Genomic DNA, 21,122 nt, shown 5'->3' on the forward strand with positions numbered 1-21,122 from the left:
GAAGGCCTCTAATATTTTTAAATAAGAGGCAGGGGATGCTGATAGCAGCCTGATGATGTTCCCTGCAGATACGGAATGCTTATGCTGCTGGTGAGCTGCAGGTACCTGTTGTCAGCGTTGTTTTCTTACTGGTGCACTTGTGCTTCTCCAGGATGCGTAACACGGTTGTGATCTTCCAAGATGCATCTGCAAAGGTGCAGGGTCGGTTCCCACATACTCCTATTCTTTATTGCAGGGGTAATGACCAATCTCTGGGGAAGGGGCATTAACTAAGCTCCACTGGTACAGGTGCTCCTGGAGCAGGGCCCTTGCTACTCTTGTGTCCTCCTACTTCTGTTTATGACCAGAAGCAGGAAGGCTCCTTCATTTGAAGGAAGAAACCCTGCAGGAGGTGGCTGCGGAGTAACTTGCCCCTGGTGACATTTTTCTACAGCTGTGCAAAACCTAGTTTGTCTTTTTATCCCCACATTCTACAGCTTTGGTTTCTCCTGGAGCTCTTGGCTTGATTTATCTAATAGGGAATGTTCTGTCTGTCCCATCCTTGAGGGATCCTCGTGTCTGTGATCTCTCCTGAGTCCCAGAGCTCTGCAGCTGCATTCCTGTAAGCAACATCATACCTCAGGGGCAGGTGGCTTTTGCTAATGTTCTTGTTGGCGATGGTTGGTTACAGACAGCCACTAGAGAAAAGCTCGTGCTGATGCTAAATAAATGTTATGCTTGTTGGGAGAGCTGTTGGAAAAATGAGCTAGAAATGGTATTTGGATCCCTTTGAAAATCAAACGTAACCTTCAGTCCATAATGATAAATAATGTTGGTGTTTCATATCTGTATTTTATTCGTGGCTGAAGTTGCTCTTGGCAAGTGGTGACAGTTTGAGCTTGAACCTCCCGTCCACCTGATTTCTTGTCCCCTCTAGGAATGTTGTTAATATGGATGATGCGACGTTGGAAGAATCTGTGGGATTTACCTGTTGAAAGAATAGAGACACACAGAAATACAAACGCTTTTTTAAAGAGTGTGTTTGCCCTTACACACTAAACAAAAGAATTCCTTGGCTCGAGTATAATGATCTGCTTTCCAGAGATACCAGTGGTGTATCCACAAAATACCCACCAGGATATGCAGCCTCTCCTGCCGTTAGTCAGAAGCTCTGTGGCTCTCCAGGGCACCACAAAAGCCTATTTGTAGTGCAAGAGCTCCAATGCAAGCACCTCCTTTAAAAACCCAACTTACTTGCTGGACCACATATCCAGTAGCAGAAGTGTGGAAGAAAGTAGGAAGACATAAGAACAGGGGAAAAAAAGGGGGGGGGGGGGGGGGGGGGCAGATAAGGGATGGGGAAAAGAAAACAGATGTGAATGTTGTCAGGTCTGTCTGATGTGATGCAGCACAAACAGGAAGATTTGCTTAAAAATAGGAATGACTTGCTACCTGCCGGTACTTTTTCTCATATCTGCTTTGCAGAAAATACTCCTCTTTTGGCTTTTTTTTTTTTTTTTTTTTCCTGCCGTGCTCTCTTCAGCTGGGCTCTTTCCCTCCCTGCAGGCTGCTGACTTGAAACGCACCCCTTCTGTTTGTTTTCTGTCCTGGAAACCCTGTCTATGAACCTGAAGGTGACACATATTGTAACACAGCTGCCAGGAAAAGCTTTAGCTTTGAGAGAGGGCAGTTTGGATGGTATGGGAGGCTGGTGACAAATCTGCCCATGAGCAAAGCTTTCTACCACGTTTTCCTGGTGTGAAACAGACTGGGAGCACAACTCCTAGCACTTTAGGGGTAGTAAGCCTTGTGAGTTCCATGGGTCCCAGTAACGGCGGTTTGCTGTCACGGGGAAGCAGGGGAACGGCTATGCTGGCAACGTGCCATCGCTGGTTGGGTTTTCCTGCTGTGGACGGTGCAGAGGCCCTGGGAGGAGCAGGCTGTTCCCCACCTCCCTCCAGCTGCTGTCCAGGCAGGAACGGTACTATTGGCTGGACTCACGTTTTTTTGCAACGCGCCTCCCTGCTATAAGTGGCAAAGCAGCCGCTGTCCCGCCAGCTGGACACCCCAGCCCAGCCGCATTGCCTCCACAAGGCTGGAGGCACGGCCCTGGACCAAAGCGCTCCTGCATCCATCCTGCTGCCGAGGTGCTGTGCACAGCCGCACGCCGAGCTTGGTCCATCCCTTCCCTCCTCCAGGCAGCAGCCGCCTCGCAGCAGCTCCCAGGCTCGCCGGCAGCCAGTAAGCACATGCCTCGGTCTCTCCCTCTTGAGCATCATCTCGCTGAGCAGGGCAGGGAGCGTTTCAGCATCCCACGCTTTGCAGATCTTGGGATTTCAGGGCTTGTGCTGGGTCTTTTCTCTGCCTCGTAACTGCTCTGCTGGGGAAGGGTTGGTGAGAGCAGGGCTGGGGAAAATGGGAAGTCTGTGGGTGTATAATGTACTTCTGATACACTCTTTCTAGCAGGCGTTTTCTTCATGGATTGCCCGAGTTAACCTTAGAAACTGCCTCTGCTTTACGGGGTGCTTTGAAGGTGGGATTTATCTCAATTCTTGCTTCAGATTTCTCTTGCATCCTCTTTTTCTGATACACCTATTCCCTCCTGGAAGGTGGTGGCTTTGAAAGTACAGGCAGCCACTGGGGTATAAATACAGCTTTTTCTCTTTGCTTCCCAGCCGAGTGGGTTGTTCAGGGAGTGTTTGCAGTGGTACAGAGCTGTGTAAGAGCTGTCAGCTGTGTGTTTTCCTAGGCAGGCAACCAGGTGTGCCTGTTTGAAGCTTTTAATGTCAGCTGGGGAGGAAACGGCTGAAGCAGTGGCTGTTCTGTGGGCTCTCAGGTGGTGCGATGCTCTTGGAAAGTGAGGGACAGTATCTGAATTGTGGGAGCAGGCTGGCAGTGACAGAATTGGGGAATATGGAAATGCAAGCTTTTACCTGATGTGGCTGCTTTTTAAATCGCTGCAATCTAGCACGTGCAAGGGAGGGAAATGATTAAAACAATCCACCTACCAATTGCTCTTTTACCTTGTTTTGAGAGGAAGAGTGTTTTTTTAAAACAACAAAAAAACTTCCGAAAGGAAACTGATTAAATTCTTAAACCATGATGTAAAAAAAGAAAAAAAGCTGATCAAACAACCAAATATGGCTTTAAAATGTAAACTTTCTTTTTTAATGATAAAAGCACCCACACACTTCAGTGACAAACCATCCTCTCCACCGCCGCCCCCCCCTCAAATACAGCATTCTTGAATACAAACCAGTTCTTAATTTGTCCTTAAAGAGCGCAGTGAACTCAGTATATAACAATTCATTCTTGACTAATACCTGCTAGAAAAATGTGGGTTAGGTGTTTCAGAGCTGAGACCACAAGTGCCAACCCCCCCCCCCCCCTGCCCCTTGAGCTTAGTCCAACAGAAAGTAATTCCTCAGATTTTGGACCGTGGCTCTGAGGAAACCAGTTCAGGGCTGGGGTTTTACAGGTGGTTTCTGACTTGTACTGCTCTTGGGGAATTTTGGCTGGGGGAGGTTTGTAGGATTGGGCTCTTGAAGTGTTTCTAACAGGAGAAGTTATTCCTTGCAGTGAATGATGGCTTGCCTCCACGTATGCTGGTATAATTCTCTGCCTGGATGTAAATAATGGCTGCTGCTCAAAAGGAGGCAATGTTTAGGGTACTCAAATACCTGAAAATAAACACTCTCCAGTCCATCTTGTCTGGCCTTTATTTTGGAAGCATCCTTTCCATCAAACTGTACCGTGAATGGAAAATCCAGGCATATAGTACAAAGCAGCTGGTGGGAGCTCTGCCAGGTCCCTGTTCACATCCATGAATAGGGGAACAATGCTGTAGGATGGGCTCTATCTCTGATCTAAACTCATGTCATACGAATGTGACCATACAGTCCACACTCATTGCACTAGGATATAAAAAAAACTTTAAGTCACTGCCCTCCTTGCCCCCAAGGAACAACTTGCTTCCTTTGGTGTAACACCTATGCGAAAAGGAGGTTGCTCAGTGTTAGTAGGTATCCCGCAGCCCTCTCTGTGCTGTGTGCCTGCTGGTGGAAACTTGTGCTCTTTGGTGTGGTCCCTGGGTACCACGGCTGTGATTACCTTCCCCATCTCCATCTTGGAAACGCCTCCTTGCTGTCAGTACATACGGGTCCTGGCTCTGGGTGGGTACTGGGAAATGGTTGAAAATTCCAGTGCTTCAGTGGAAAAAACTAATGATGTGAGCCAGGAATAACATTGTCCCCTCAGCAGCAGCCTGTGTGAATTATGTCCTTTTACGTTTACTCCCCGTCCGGTGGATGCACCGGGGGATTTAGGTGTCAATGCCTTAAAGAACTCTGGAAAATTCCTCTGGTCTTTGCTGATGAGGCAATCCAGTCCAGCCTGTGTTTAGCATCTTCCCCTTTTGTGGTGCTGCTGTGACATGAAGTCGCAGTGGCACTAGAGGCGGTAAGGTAAGCCTCGCCACCAGCAACGTGCAACGTTTGCTCAGGCTTTGGGTATGCTCCTACATCAGAGCAGCTTCCTGGAGAGCAACGAGCTAGTGCTGGCTGGCTGGTGCCAGGCTTCCTCCGGGGTCACACTGAGATGTGGGTGTCACCAGCAGATGTGTGGAGGGCTGAGCTGTGCAGCTGGTGCCTGCCTCTCACCCTCGTGGTCCTCAGCCATTGTCACCTGATGCTGTGCATGTAGGAGTGCAAAGGTAGCAAAGCTGAGATTTCAGAGGCCGTTCTGCAACTTTAGCTATGTGGAATCACTGTTGCTTGAAAAGGTAACGTAAATAAAGTCTGTACATTAAATCTTCTCAGGCCTGACCTGTGATTTTTATAATAAAAAATGCATTGCAAGTCAAAATACTTCACTTTGAATCACTGGGATCTCTTTTTTATTATTATTTTTTTATTTTTATTTATTTCTCTATTATGGAAGATGCGGATGGGGAGAGTAACAAAGCAGAAATATCTGAGATCAGTCATTTCATGTCTGATTTTGGCAGAGCAAGTGTGGGAGGAAGAAAGAGACCTCATGTTTCATTTAGATACCCTGATTTGGAGAGGAGTTTTAAGCAGATGGCTTTTGAGACACTAGGACTCTAAAGGATTAAATGTGGTTTAGATAAATGCATGCTTCCACTTCTGCAGCATGGTTTTAGAAAGACTGTACCTTATTGTTCTGGTTTCAGTTCTTTTATCCTTGGGTCCAGTAAAACCCCTGTTTGCAGCCACTTGGCTGGGTGTAGAAGCAAAGGCACTGGGGCTTCCCTGGAGTTCAGAGACAAGATATATAGCCCAGCATGTTTTGACTCCCTGATGTGCTTTGACTGGGGCTCTCTGTAGACAGGCAGCCCAAAACCAGCTCTGGGGATGTCTCCCCAGCTGGTTTCTGTGGGAATGAACTGGAGCTGAGAGGCCCAGGCTAGTTGGTGATGAGCATTTCTCCCTCCTAACCCCCTGTATCCAAAGGGAGCCTGCCAACTTGGCAAAAATACTGTGGAAACTTCGGCTCTGGAACAACGTGTAAATTAGCGGAATAAAATCACTTAAAGAAGGATTAAGAGTTGCTGGGTGCAGGGAGGTTGTCCTGCGGTGGCTAGAGGCAGTCGCAGAGTTGGGCTGTGATGAGGGCTACCTGCTGGGGGGCAGCCTCAGCCTGGGTGATGCTCAGCCCCATGGAACAGGCAGAGCGCAAAACGAAGGGTGGCAGGGGAAACAGAGCCCTGCCCCAGCTTCTTCCCCTCATTCCCAGGGGATGCAGGTGCTGTGTGTACCCTCACCCTCCCCAGGCCCACAGCCAAGTATCTCCTACCAGAGATGGGCTCGTTTTGCTGCTCAAAAGTATTTCCCGCAAAGGCTTTGCTCTGCTCCAAGCTGCTATGTGGAAAGCCACGAGAAAGCAGTGTCGGTGGGGCAGCGTCCAGCATCCCTGCGTGTCCCTGACATGTACTGAAGCAGGTTTTGGCCCTTGATGCTTTCAGAGTGATTCAGGAGTGTGTGGTGCCAAGAACGCTGCCAGAGCAAATTCCCACTGTCGGAGCAAGAGCGCGCAGCGTCGTCTGGGGCACAGAGGTGGGTGGATGGATGCTCTTGTGCTTCTCCAGCTTTTTCATCTCCCCCTGAAGAGATGGCAAAGAGCCCTGTCCTGCCATAGGATGCAAGCCCTAAAAGGACATTTAGGGCTTTGGAGCTATTCAAAAGCAGGGTAAGGCTTGCTTTATAGCCACGCTGGAATGGGATGGGCAGGGTCCTGAGGAAGTATTCTTTCAAAAAAAGGCTGTATTAAAGAGTGCCCTGGAAAAGGTTGGAGAGCCAGGACAGAGTTCCCGACAGTGATGGAGCTGCAGCCCAGGGTGGAAGGGCTGGTATTTTGCTGTGTGCCTGACTGGAAACTTGCAGGCAGAGTTACAATTTTGGTTTGGATGCTGTTACAGAATTGCATTGTTTTGGTAAATAGGAAATTCAAAACCTCTTGACTCTGGACTGGTGTTTTCAGAAGACCTGCTCGTTCCACAGATGTGCCTGATTTTTTATTTTTTTTTTTTATTATTATTCCTTAAGGTGACCCTAGTGATTGACGTAATTTGGGATGCATCCCTCTCTTCCTCCTGCTGGGCAGAGCCGGCTGTTTGGCACACGAGTAGGCAGTCAACAGCCGTTAACTGTGAGGGATTAAAAGTGGTGTGACATGGCTGCATTTGTGGTCTGTTGGCATCAGTTGTCACCCAGACCTCTAATGAAGAACAGGAAAAAACTCTTCCTGCTGGGAACACGCGCTGCAGGGCAGCTTTTTGGCTTCCGTGTTTCTAATATCTTTCCACCCCTGGAAAGGGGAAACTGGAGCAGAGTGGAAGAGAAGAGACTAAAACCTGACTCACAGGAGGCTGCCTGATGGGTGTAGCTTGAGATTTAATAATTTGGACCAAAATGTTTCAGAGCCAGTTCACTCGTTGAACTGCAGAGCAACAACAAGACAAGCCTGTTCTCTCTACTGTGATACAGGTGGGGAGGAAGAAAAGGTGAAGTAGCTAAAAAAAAGTTTTCTCTCCTGGAAAATCATCCCACTCCTGTATTTCTTCAAGACATCAGAGACCTTCATGCTTTATGATTCTTTGAGATAGGGGGAGCTTCAAATCAAATGATGGCTGGCTCCCGTGGCGTCTATCTGCTGGGATGATGGGTTTAAAAGACCACTGTTAACAAGCACTTGCATGTGCTGGGTAGGCCGAGGGAGTCCACTTGGGAGGCATGGGTGGTCCAGGGAACTATAATCCACCTATTTTGCTTCAAGCTAGCTTTAATGCTGAAGTAGCCACCCCAGCATGTTAGGGTTCTTGTGTCACACCAGTGTCTAAGCAACAGAGGACTTCAGAGCTTCTGGCAGAGCAAGAATTGCTCTCCACTGTTTTGCTGGCCAGAGGCAGTGAAAAATCTGCTCAGTCCTCCAAAACTCTGTCTTATGAATGAGGGTGCTGGACGCGCCTTTCTTCTTTTGCTAAATAAAATAAAGTGGTTCATTACACTGAACCCATGGCTGGTCCAGCCCACAGTGATTGCTAGCTGGCTTTCCTGCAGAGGTTTGGCTCTCAGCATTTCCCCACTGCCTTCATTTGGGAATGTTCAGGTTTTGTGTGCTTCCAGTGGTCCCTGACCGAAGATCCCCTTAAGAGTAACGATGAAAGTGCCCTAAATATAGCTTCCCCACTGATGATAGGATGCTGGGGTGGGAGAAAATAATGTCCTTTCTTTTAAAGAAGTGCCCCAAGTTGTGGGAACCATTCTGACTTGGCAGGCTACTTGCAAGGCATTTGCTCTTTGTTTAACTTGGGACTGGCTGCCCCTGGCAGTTGTTATCATCATCCGCCTTTCTTATCTGCTCTTTTCTATAATAAACACTGGAGCAAAGGTTTGGAATTAGTCATTTCTGAGGCACTGCCTGCCTGCCTTTCCAGCTTCTGTCTTACCGTCTCATTTTTGGACTCTTGAGCCTTTCACACTTTTCTGTGCCTCTTGGTTTGCCCCTCTTCTCATTGCACTGGCATAGCAAAGAGCTCTTTAAAATATCCCGTAGTTTTGTCATCCCCAGGACTGCCTGCATCCCAGAAGAGATGCTGCCCTGGGACAGCTCTGTGCACTCATGCTGCTGCTGGGTACTACAGAGATTCTAGCGTGATTTACCTAATTCAGCCGACGGGCTGGGTGAGTGGTTCTAGCTGACGTCTGTTCAGATGAACAGCCCACGGAGGCGGTGTTGGGATCTTGCAAGCATCCTGGGGACCTGGCACCACGTCCTGCTCTTTTAGTACAGCATTAGTCGCAGGGCAGCCGCTGGTTCGAGGGAATACAAACACAGACAGCACCTCCAGAAGCACAGAGATGTATGATCCTTGTTCAGACATCTGAGTAATTCCTACTAATCTGCTTCCACTTCAAAATTCCCTGGGGATGTCTAAGCGTTGACTTGACATGGTCGTCTTCTGACAGTACCATAGGAGAGGTGGTAAAGAGCAGTCCAGGGTGCAAGAGTCTTTCCCTCTCTCTGGTCTCATTTAACTTTAAAAATACACAGAGCTATATATTTCACTCAACACATGCAAATACTGTTTCCTATCTACCCTTGCTCTGCCCATTGAAAGTCAGTCAAGCTTCCCTTCTGGGACAGCCTGCCTGGTAAATGCCACTGGATGTATAACAGATTTCAGTAGATTTCAGCGCTGCCTCTGGAAAAGGCGTGGATGGCAGCATTGGAGCAGGATGGGAGCACAGCCCCTGTTCACCCTGCAGTCGGTGGGGATGAAAATCTGTTTAGTTCTGTCCGGATTTACTTTGTTTGATGTATGAGTATGTCATCCACCTCTTGCCATAATCTCCCCTTCTCTCTTACACCGTTATTGCTATAATGATCTTTAGCTGAAGGTGGAAACTTTGACTCTGGATCCATCTCTGTGGTGGGATGATTTTTTTGCAGTGGGTAAGGGACACAACTTGCCTGCTTTCATTTCAGCAGGCTGGGCTGGGGGCTTAGCCATGGATTATGTATCTTGACCAACATTTCAGTTAGTGGGTTGAGCTGGTCAGGGTAGAGTTTTTCTTTCTTGCAAAAAAACCCCAAACCCTTTGTTAAATGTAAGAGGCGATTTGGGCAACTTCTGAGCTGTATTGTGGCTCAGGTCTAGGTGTGACAAAACCAGACATCGCCGATCTCGTTCGAGCACTCTACACATTGCAGATCAGAGCAGGCAATACCCTGGGTTGGTGCTGCTTCTCAGTGCCCTTTGTGCTGATGCATGTGATGATGAACGGGGGGGAAATTCCTGCCCAAGAACATAAACTAGCAGCAAGTCCTATATCTGTCCTGTGTCCTCACAGTCCTGACATGTGAAATGATACTGATGATGGCTGGTGTTAGTGGATATTCTAGTGTCAGACCTTCCTGATACTTGTTTCAGGGAAAGATTTTGGGATTTCTAGCTGGAGAGGATTGCAGACAGCATCTCCTGGTTTCTCTGATGTGCTGGACTAAGCTTTAACACCTGTCTGGTGCCTGGGATGGCAGGAGGCTACCATGTGGGGTCACCTGTGGTGTGTGTGAGCGATGGCCATGCCTCACACCTCTTTTTCTCAGTTTTCTGTCACTGGGGTCAGGCCCAAAATCAGCTTTCCCTCTGACCTCGAGAGCTGCTAACACAGCCCATCTCCATAGCAATGGCTGTAAATACCATCCTCCACACTCTTACACCCCAGGCTGTGCTGGTGCTATGATGTGGTGAAACTCTCTGTGTACTTCACTAGACACTGAAACAAACAACCTATAAATCTGTTACAAACCAATGAGTAATTTGTTTTGGTTACCAGGGAGATTGCCAAGTGCAAATTCAACCTGAAATAGCAATGAGCTCATCCTCTGAGCAATGTTGGTGCCTGAGCTGGAGCAGCCGGATGGAAAGGGAGCCAGCACCAGTAACGCTGTCTGCTCCACTGACATTTGGATGCTGTGTGAGCTGTTTTGCCAGAGAGCTTTTGCCTTGTAAACGAGATCATGCAGGGGATAATGCATGATGCTGGCTGCTGAGCCTGGGCTTTTACAGTTCCTGGAAGTGTGGCAATGACATTCCTGGTGGGACTATGGCCTGGAGAGCCCTGGGGTGGGTTAAGGTGCTGCAGAGGTGACCTACTCCACCACCTCCCCTATCTTTGAAACCTCCCTGGGTGCAAGGATTGTGGGGAAAACTGAGATGCTTGACGTGTAGGTTAGTTTAAACAGCTAGTTAGATAGGTGTATCTGACAGGCAGAGCTTTTCCTCTGCTGCCGCTCCAGGGGCTGCAGCAAGGACTTGGATAATCCTCACCACCTTCTGCAACATATCTAGGGCTGGAGCTTAGAATTTTGCATTCTGCCATTATTTCACCCCGAAGTGCCCCCAGTTTAGGTAGATCAGGACTTGACTTCTGAAGCACCGATGCTAGAGGGTTTGGCAGCTTTCTGTGTCTGCCTGTCCCTGCAGTTGCTCCCAGGAATAAGCCTGCAGGCGACACTAGGTGTCAGGAGGACCTGTGCTTGGACAGCCGCTGGGATCACCTCCTGCCAGGGCACAGCAGGGTGGTGTGGGACCTGCCCCTGCAAGAGAGACGTGGCTTTGGTTGGGGTTGGAGGGGGCTCCGATAGCAGCCTGCACCTCTCTCTGCTACAACAGAGATGTTTCCAGACATACTTGCAATGAATTCACATTTTCTGAAGAAAATAAGTTTTTTAACTAAAAAAAGTCTGTCTGTGGGAGGAAGTACTGCTTGTCCCTCTGCGTTAGGTTGCTGCACAGGGGTTGCTGGCAAAGGTGTGGCAGTCGTCTCTGCTGCTCCCTTTTCTTGGTTTTTGCTCCCCGTTGCTAAGTTATCAAACACATAAAATTATGTAGAAATACATCAGCATATCACCTGGCAGCTGTCTTGACAAAGGAACGCATAAACCACTTCCCAGAGGCCCACTGATGGATTTCACCAAATCTTTTAAAAGACATGGTTGCCAGTGGCTGAAAACAAATACAATTATCAACAGCGCAAATGCAGAGAAAGGCTGAGCCCCTGAAATGTAATCCACGAACCTACTCACATGGTACAAAAACACAGTCTTTTTTTGGATTAACCTCATGGCTTTCTGGAGCAAGGGATGAAGGTCGCATCTATAATAAAAGGCATTGGTTTCAGTAGGGGTATTTTTGTATTTTGGAAGTCTTTTACTATAATTTTGCAAGCGTGGAGTGATCTGTCTCTGTGTTCTTGTGAGTCCCTTCCAGGCCTGTGGGTGGATTTCTTCCAGCTCCGTTCTGGAGCCATGTGAGAAATGCTTTGGTGACATGACCAAGTCCCTCAGCATTCAGAAGCAGCTCCGTCACAGCCACCAGTGCATTCAGCCATCAGCTCTAGAGAAGGGCTTCATGAAACCCTAATACTTGGAGTACGTTGGCATTTGAAAGACCGTGCTTTTTAATGTCAGGAGTTACAGCTGAGTGAGATTTGGGTGAGAGACCTGAGTTCAGCTGCAGGTCTCTGTCTTTTACAGCTGGCAGAGGGTTGGCAGTGCTGTCAGTGGGTGCCTGGGCCACCCCAGTGTGGCCCTGCAGCTGTGACTGCTGCATAGCACAGCCCTATGCCCCAGCCCCTGTACTACCCCATAGCTGGCAGGCAGCTAAAAAACCTACAAATGCCCCCGTGGCATTCTATCCCTGGCTTTCAGCAGAGAAAGAATGCCACGGGGGCATTTCTAGGTTTTTTCCACTTTCTTTGGAAGTGAGACACAACTTGTTTAATGAATTGTTTAATGTGGTGTTTGATATTCCTTTATGTCACCTCTTTTCTGTGGGGTGAAGCACAGGACTCTAGTGTTTGGGAGTGGGACAGGCATCCCTGCAGGTCTGCAATGTCTCTCTTCCCCATGTCCTCCCCCAGTAGCGTATCCCCACCCCAGCATTTCACCTACTTGGTATTGAGGCGCGTTTGCTTTTGGGCCGACTCTGGGCAGCTAAAAACACTGCTGTACTCTGCAAAGCCTGGACTTGGCCAGGGTCAAGACTAACCTTGCCCAATGCTAGCGTAAAGCAGGCAAGGCTTGCTCTAGCACAGCTGAGAATTTGGCTCAAGGAGTAACTTTATCAAAGGGACAGTAGAGTCCTTGCTAATGCAGGAAAAGTCCTCCACGGTTTGGAAACCTCACCCCTTCCCCATTGTCCTGCAGCATTCCCAGAGGGACACGGGTGCTTGTGGGCTCTCACGCGATGCAGCTGCACAGGCTGGTTGTGGAAGCAAGCAAGCCACTGTTTCACATCTGCTTTAGCTTTTTGACAGTTTTCTCTGGCACTTGTGTGCAATTAGCACTGCTTTTTTGTCACATGGAGCTGATCCTCTAATAGTTTGATTTGGACGGTAGTTTGACAGCTAGCAGCAATTGTATTGAGAAGGGCTGTTTCCCTTTGCAGACCGTGTCACTCGTTATCCCTGAATTTATTGTCTTGCTGCTACATAAGAAAACAAAATAATTTTTTGGGCCTGGATCCAGCCACAGAGCAGAGGAGGGCTTAATCAAACACATAAGTGGTTGTACCAACTCCAGTTGGTTTATTTCTGTGTTTAAAATCAAACACTCTTCTAAGTATCTTATTTTTCTTATTCAGAGTTTGTGTTTAGTAGGTGTAACTGCCCATAGACTTTGCCCGTTACTCCAGGGGTGAGCACAGATAGAAATGCTGTAATGTGCAGTGCTGCTATGGGACCCTCAGTGGGAGCATGGGAGAGGAGGGGGGACCTTCTCTTGCCTCTGATCACCCTGGCCTGCCCCTGTGGAGGTGGGGGATGAAGGTATTTGCTGTTTCAGCAAATGAGAGGCAAATTAAATGTAGCAGCTTAAGCAATCTCACCTCCCAGTCCTGCTTTTGCCTGAACTGTCTCTCGCCAAGTATTAGTCTACCGATCCTAACGTTTTCAAAGACACTAAAGCAACTCAAATTTTGCTAGGTTACCCAAAACCTACGGTGGGATTGTGTTAGGGGGGGACAATTCCCCTGCCTCCCTCTCCGAAACAGCCTCCATCCTGCAGGCGATGACACTCAGCTGGGCTACCACAAGCCAGGGCAGGGCTCTGATAGCCATTCTGGGATGGGTCTCTCTAGCTTTGGCTAAAATTGAATCCTAACGCTGATGAAAGATTTAAAGATATTTGTTCCTTTTTTTTACCATTTGAATCGGTGTTTTCTAACCAACCCCGCAGAGCATGCTTTTCGGTGTAGCCCCTGCCCAGCTCTGATCTGACATGATTTCCAGTGAGACCTGGGATCCTTATCACTTTATGAAAAATGACCTGTACATTCCTGTACACATAGGCACTTTGAAAATATTATCCCTGACTCCAGAGAAATGGCTCATACATTTTAATGCCGTTATTAGAAACTGAATTGACAACATTTATCCTCGGTGGAAATTGTCGTGCACCTCAGGGGGAAAAATATGCAGAAAGCACTGGTGGAGACTTCAGAGAGCTCTCATCACCCTAAGCTGTGTGTGCTTTCGGTGCAGTGTTTCTGCTGAATGACAAGAGCAAGGTTTGATATATGCCAGAGAAAGGGGAAAGCACAAGTGCATGGGCCAGCCAGCGTCATGGGGTGAGACAGCACTGGGGCTCAAAGCATCGGGACAGCTTCTGGGGTGAAAGGCAGAGTGCCCCCAGGCCTTGCACGGTGCTGGGGAAATGTGGGGTGCTCTGGGCTTGTCTGTCCCAGGGTGCTGGGGAGGTGTTGCACACAGGTGCTATATTTGCTGTCTTAGTAAGCATGGAGAAACTGAGCTGGGTGAGTGCTGGTGTACTGGCATAGGAGTGAAGTGCTGTTGAGATGCTCAGATTGGTGAAAGATGCTCTTGGGAGAAGCGGCAAGGAACTGCAACAAAAAAAACCAAACACCAGATCATGTTGCTTTTAACTTTTTTTTTTTTCTTTTTTTTGTGGTCAGTGAACTTGCAAGAACCAGCCTATCTCAGCTCCTCTCAGGGCACATGGCCTCTGAGGAGGACTTCACAAGTGGCTGCAGGGCATCGAGGCTCTGGGGTTGCTGAGCTGGGAGTGCCTTGCTCCTGAGTGTGGAGGGAGGAAGAGGGACACCGTTGGCAAAATACCCCTTTATCTCCGGCCTCCAGGCTCTTCTCAAAGTCTGGCTGACTTACCTGGTTTTGCCCGAGTCCTTAGTCGCTTGGAGGTCAGTTTGGGGAAGAGCAGCCAAGGCAAGCTCAGTAGGATCAGTGCGAGTGGTCTCCTAGTTGGGCAGGGGCTCCAACTTCCTTGAAAAAGGACAGAGGTGAAGAGCCTGGCTGAGCAGCGGGATGTGTGGTCGTTAAACGCACAAGGCTTTAACGAGAGGCTTGGTGGGCTGATTTGCAAAATACTAACACGAATGGTGGCCGAGGTCAGCTCTAGCTACAAGATAAACCTAGGCAAGGCGGAAAGTTAAATGGCATCTCTTTCGGCAGAAGAAATGTGTGATAACACAGGACCAGAGCAAGGTGTCTTGGAAGGCTGCACCGCGGCTCTGTCTTACAAGCGAGCACGTGCCTGTGGGCATCCTCACCCCACGCTGGTGGGTGTCTTCTCCTTGGCTTGTCCTGGAGAACATCCCCAGCCTGTCCTGGAGCATGTTCCTTAGCACGGCCAGCAAGTGCCCATGTGATGTGGTGCCAAAAAAGCAGCTGTGGATTTGAAGCCGTCCCACGGTGAAGGGTTTTCACTTCTCCTGCCCTTGTTGTTGGTGCAATGTGGCCCAGCCGGGCTGAGCCTTCATTGTGTCGGGGTGCAAGGAAGTCCACCCCTTCTTCCATTTCAAAACACACTTATCTGAAGTGGGAAGTTAAATCAAACCCTCCCAAAATCGGAGGTTTTGAGAATCACTTTTGTGACCAATCCACCCCCATTGGAGGGGACTTTGCAGCTTTGTTTTTCCTTGTAAAGAATGCCCAGCATATGTCCTGACAGTTAGTCAGAGTGCCCAAAAATACCCGTCAGCCCTGCAAGCTGATCTCCTTCAGCTCTTGGAGCTGAGACAGACAGAGGGTTATGCACTGGGAGGCTTTGGGAAAGGTTATTTTTAAAATGGCCACATAACAAGGGTGATTTGGTCCTTTCAGTCACCAGCAGTGTCTAACAACTGAAGGTGTAGATAGCCAAATGCTAATCTTGCTCGAGGCGACTGTCGTGCACCCAGGGTAATGGGCTGGTTATCCTGCTAAACCCCTACGCCAAGGCTCAGCTCTAAATCAGCACTTAGGGCATGGCCCCGGCGCCTCTGCCAAGTCTGGGCGGTGCTTTGATGGTGTGCTGGATGCCAGAGAGTCTTCCCAACTGGCATGCCAAGGCTTGGAAGGGCATGTCCTTCTCATTGGAGTGGTGGCCTGTCTCTGCCCTTAGCCAGGCAGCGTGCTTCTGCCCAGCTGTTTTTTGAGAAGCCTTTGCTTTACCCTTCTCTGACCACCTGAGCTGAAGATTTCCGTCATCAGTGTCTCCCAGTGGTGAATTTCTGGAGGATGTCTTGCCAGAATCACAGTCAGCCATTTCTTCTGCTCTGAAAATAAAGCTCTTTAAGGGGAAACACCAAGGCTTTTTGGTCTTGCAGAGCACTGCTTGTGCGGGGTTATGGCTTGGTCCACCGTGCTGTGGGGGCAAAGGAGGGAGGTTTGCAGAACCATCTGACCAGCAGCTGCCCGGGAACACGATGTTTTACTAGAAAACAGCACATCAAAAGCATTCCCAGCACTTTGGAGGAAAAACTTGGGCATAGCCTGCAGCTCCTGCCTTGCAATTCTTTCTTGCTGCCAGGTCCCGTTAAATGAACACAGGAGGATGGCAGAGCTACTGGAAACCCATGTAGGGGATGCTGGAGAGCACGTGTCTGGCTAGCTGCTAATTTCTGGCTTGTGAGTAGATTTCCAGGGAAGGTGAATGACCCAGCTTTCAAGCAGTGATGCAAACTAATAGTTGAACTTCCTTCCACGCTCCCCACAGTGAGCTGTTTAACTTCACTGGGAGAGAGCATCGCTCAGCCAGTTGCTGTGCCCATGAGAAGTAATTGAAAGCAATTAGGAGTGCAGAGAGAGTGATGGGGGTTGTGAAATATTATTTCAGTGATAGCTCACTAACAACTCGGTGAAGCCCCGACATGAGCATTTATTGTGTGGGTATGATAGGATTATATTGCTGTGAGTGTTCATCAGACTTCATCTTTCCTGGAAAAGACTGCCGTGCTGCCTGGCTGGGATCAGCATGGTATTTATTTGACAGGGACTTAAGTTACTTTTCTCAGCTCTGAAGCCAGGGCTAAGCCATTGGGGGAAAGCTGTGACTGGCAAATCTTTGCCTCATGTTTGACTCCACCGGTCATTCCTCCTCCACGTGACTGCATCCGAACGTGGACAAAGACAGACCCCTGCAGCTGGCCAAAACCTCCCTAAGGAGCTCCACTGCCCTGAGCGTGAAGCTTTGTGGAATAACTTGGAGAACAGCTGAGTTGTGGTGCAGCTTGCTTGGCCCCAGGGAGGGCTCCTCTGAGGACCTTATCAGCTCTGGTGGCAGTGCTGGTGGTACCCGAGAAGTATCACGCCCCTGCCACCTGTGAGGGCAGGGTGCTGTGCGGCTGCGGTGCTGCAGCCACAGCTCCTGGCACTGCGGTGAGCAGAAACCCCAGGGCTCCTCGTGGGAGCTTGGATTGCAGGGGCCTGGCCAGCGTGGGTGAGAGCGTGGCACTGCTGGGGCCCCGAGATGCTAACCTGGATGCTGTCCCCATGGCTCCTGTGTGGCTGGACACGGGCTGCTTCCCCTGCGCCTGCTGGCTCATCTTCCCCGGTAAACGCCGCACGCCTCACTGCGGCACCCCTGGCTGCTTTTGCGGTAAATGAGCTGATTTCTGCTCCTCTCATGGCAGATGACCTCTGAGGAGGACTTCACACTGGGCTGCAGTGTGTTGAGGCTGCTTTGCTCAAACTGGGCCCCGCTGGGTGGGTCTGTGCCTGGTGCAGCTGTAAGGTTGCTGGGAAGGAAGGAGGCGAATGCTGGGTTTGAGGCTTTTTAGCCCAGTTAAGGGCTTAGTGCTCTTAAAAGGTATCTGAATCAGACCAGTCTTGGCAGCGCATGTGGATCTTTCTCCAAAGAGGAGCAAAGGAAGTCTTTGTTGTGTCTCCTTAGGGCTGGCTGATGTCCAGGCACATTCAGATCTGTTGTTTTCACCTTGCCGTTCATGCAAGGGGGTGGCGGGCAGCCTTGCGAGCCTCCCAGTCTGCTGCCTGTGTGCTCACATCTCCCTTCTGCAGGCTGAGTTGAGGCAGAAGGACATGGGGGAGACGGAGCTGGAAAGGGAGAGATGGCCCAGGTTTAACCTAGTGTATTTAAGACTAATGCATTTATCTTTCTAAGCTATTTAAAAAAAAAAAAAAATCATCTTCAACCTTTTGGGACTGTCCCTTTCTGAGCTTGTACTGAAGATCTGAATCTAACTGCAGGGACCACAGCAAGCACTTGGCATCCTTGCTGCTGGAAGATGGAGCTGGCATCTTATCTGTGACACAGCAAAGAGCCACAGGGAGCAGGGACAGGAGGAAATGGACTTCCTTGTGCAGTTGATTCAAAGCCAGCCCTGTGCAGCACCTAGAGTTGCTGCAGCCTCTTCTCACCCCGGTCCTCTCTGGAGCCTGCAGGTCCTGGGGCAGCTGCCATGGGTCTGTGTGGTGCCTGCACCCCACCATGCTGCGGCTTCTCTGCTCCAACCCTGGGATAGCCATGGGCCGGGACAGAAGCTGAACAAAGCTTTGGGTCTACAAAGCAGCTCTTGATTTATGTGCAGACGTTCCCCCCAGGCCTTGGTGTCACTTGGCTTTCAGCAGCAGCCAGAGGTCTGCCATGTCAGCAACAGGTGATGGAAAGAAGTGCCAGTCAGGAGCGTGTGTGGAGGGGAGCCACAGAGCAGATGGCAGCGGGGAAATAAGTTTGGAGCTGCCATGGGAATAGTCCTGGAAACAATCCAGCCTGTGGATGGAGGCAGATGGGAAAAATGCAGTTTATATTTCTTCCCAGTTTTTCTGTTTTTCAGAGGCCTTAATTTCCAGCTCTGTTATCTCTTGACCATTCTTTCCTGTCTGTTACTACATCCTCATCTTTATTTTTTTGTTTCTTCTTATCCTGCCTTCTTTTCCCCCTTTTGTTCATACTCGCACTACAGCTGAGTTCATGAAGGGTTACTCAGCCTGTGTCCGCTTCCTTATAAATCAATTCCCGGTTCCTCTATCCCTACCTCCATAGCTGATCCCAAAAGCTTCCCTTGGCACTGAAAGGGGCAGCACACAAATCTGACCCAGCTGTGGGCTGGAGCTCAGCATTGAAGAAAGGAAAACGCGCTGTGTGCTTTTGCCATGTGCTGCCCCTTTCCTCCTCCACCGTCCCCTCCGAGCTGGTTGCCTGAGGGCACGGGGCTTGACTGATGGCTGGTAGCTTTGTCCCCTCTGTCACTGCAGTGATGCCCTTTGCTCTGGATGTGGGTACATCCCCTGTGAACCAGCGTGTCTCTGTCTTGCGTTTATGTGAGTGCCTGCAGGATGCCTCACGGGTGCGGAGGTGCATCCTTGTATGCAGAACGGGGGAACTGAGCCAGGCTGAGCCTTCTGAAGCATGTTTGTGACACTGCAAAGAGAAACTGGTTTTGATCTGAATTGGCTGTTTGAAAGGACTAGGTGGAACCTCCCCATTTTGGCTCAGATGTGATTGTGGGTGGCATGCAGTATCCCTGGCTTGGGGGGGGAGGAGCAGGGGCCATCCCCTGGCAGCCCTCTCCGGATGGTCTGCAAGCACTGTTCTGCAGTGCCTTTCATCAGCGCGAAGCCAGTGCTGGGAGCGGGAAGCACATGGGATACTGAGTGCTTGGAGGGCTGGATCAGCCCCAGGTGCCAGGCTGGGATCCCAAACCTACCTGGCATTTCTGTGTCAGTGGGGCTGCTGCCTCCTCCATCCTGCTGATGGACCAGCTGCAAGGACAAAGGCAGACTTTTTCTTGGAGAGCTGTATTTGTGTCCTCTCACCTTTTAAGCCCAACTCCTTTATTGGTTGGTTTCCTGCAAACTCTGTCTTGATATTAGAAAAACAAAAAAGCTTTAAAAACATGATTTTGTTCCTCAGAACATGATGGCTTCATGATTTAAAAACATGATTTCTGCCTCAGAATAGCCAAGGGAGGTTTAACTGGGGTCTGCAACGGGCAGAAGGAGTGCTCTCTGCTGTGGGTGAACACACATTGCATGCAACCTAAGATAGATTTAAAATGTAAAAAAAGGCTAAACCTGCTGTGTCGTTACCTGAAAAGCAAGAAGTGTTTGTATGAATGGTGAGTGGGAGCAAACCTGGATGTGGACCTCTACCCCCGGTGCTGCCTGGCACAGCCCTGGCTGATGGTGCTGTGCCGGTCCTGTGCTATCCAGTGGCATTCTCCAGCTGGAGGGAGAGCATGGAGTGTGCCCAGTGCCTGCCTGCATGACGGGGAGGGTAGGGAGCAACACGGTGCTCTCGTTTTACGGGCAGCCCGGTGAATGGCTAGTGTGCTTCTCTGCGCAGGTTCAAGCTGCATTGCTAAGCAGTGTGTATGGAAGCAGAAGGTACAGCGTTACCCTAAGGGGTGGACAGGTGCTCCCCTCGTGCTCGTATTTACTGCTGCTTGCTTCTTTCTTTGATGATGGTGACTAATAGTTCATCAATGCCTGGGTTATACCGGCTCTATTTAGGACTTTCTTCCCGTTGAGTGACAGCAGGATGTGTGAGCAAGCTGAGACGCCCAGACCTTTTCTGGCAGGATTGTTGGGGCAAGAAAATACTCTGGAAACCACAATGTGAATCATTTGTCCATCCGAGTGGATGACACTATGTCCCAGCCACGGCGCTTTGCAGTCAGACCCGTGTGGTGGGATCAGTGTGTCCACATCAGCTCCCTGGAGTCCTGAAGAACCTACAGGACAGGTTTAATGTTAAAAACATGAAAACCCAAGCCTGCCTGCCCTGCTGTGCACTTGCTGACTTGTTTGTAGCACTCTTCCCTCTGGGACTTGCAGACGCGTGGTGCCTGGCTAGAAGAGAAGGGCTCAGATGGGGCTGCCGCACCTCCTGGCTGGAGCACTTTCCCTTTCCTGGGGGGTTTCTGCTCCCTGCCGTGTTTCACAGAGCAACTATGTCCCTCCTTGGCAGTTGTGCTGCACCTTGCACCACCAGTGCATTTAATCACCTGGGCTTATTGGACAAAGGGGAGCTTGGGAAGATGATGAGAATTGTCCAAGGTCATATGGCTGAACCCAAAAGCGGCCCTGTCTTCTCAGTAAGGGTTGTTCCCCACCCCGTTTCTGCTGTGCTTGCCCAGCCGGTCACAAATTCAAACAAAATGGCCTTTTAATTACAGAGGCTTTGCAGCGAGCTGTGCCATGAAATGTTTCTCCAGGGAGTTTCATGGTGAAGCTTCATGAAGCAGGGCTGCGTCTTCCTCCTGTTGTTTGGTCGAGCTTCCTCCCTCCCACCTCCTCCAGCCCATGTTGTCGTGCTGCAGACACACATGTATTCATGCACGTGAAATATTTTGATGGCCAGGTGTCTGTCCCTACTCTTCCGCAATGCTGTCAAACTGCTGCTGACTTGCAAGCCGCCTCTGGGGTAGGACATGGCAGCTGCTGACACTGCACAGCAATGCTGTTCCATCTTTTAGGACAGGGAGCAAAGGTTACCATTTCCAGTTGAAATACAAGGGAAATACTGTGGGAAGTAGGAAATGTAGAGCCAGGCAGGAGGGATGCCAGTGCTTTGTGTAGGGAGCTAGAAAGGAATGAGAATGGTTAATGGTGCAAACTCTACATGCATTGCCAAAAATGAACTCATGTCTGTAAATATTACACTGCGAGCAGCAAGATTAGCACAGGAAAATACCAGTTGTTAGGGTTCCTGTTACCATCTGAATTATGCAAACAATTTGCTTGAGTTTATAGATGAGCTGGGGCAGAATAACGTTGGGTTTTTCCTAGCCAAAGTGTTTCAGCGTGCTAGTATTTTAGCATGTTTTCCAGCCTCAATCTGCTCTACAAGTGAATCCACGCTGA

General features: G+C 49.6%; 1 protein-coding gene across 2 annotated transcripts in view; it reads left to right on the plus strand.

Annotated features, from left to right (window-relative positions):
• Positions 1 to 1,997: 1,997 nt before the first annotated feature.
• FHL1 (four and a half LIM domains 1) overlaps positions 1,998 to 21,122 on the plus strand; it is a 33,039-nt gene continuing 13,914 nt past the window's right edge. Inside the window, exon 1 of one of the 2 annotated variants that reach the window (XM_027800876.2) lies at positions 1,998 to 2,220. The gene's annotated coding sequence lies outside the window, so the exon portion shown is untranslated. The remainder of the gene's footprint in view (positions 2,221 to 21,122) is intronic. The other variant, XM_055727218.1, reaches the window with a different exon arrangement.

This window comes from Falco cherrug, chromosome 15, assembly GCF_023634085.1.
Source record: "Falco cherrug isolate bFalChe1 chromosome 15, bFalChe1.pri, whole genome shotgun sequence".
Classification (NCBI taxonomy): domain Eukaryota; kingdom Metazoa; phylum Chordata; class Aves; order Falconiformes; family Falconidae; genus Falco; species Falco cherrug.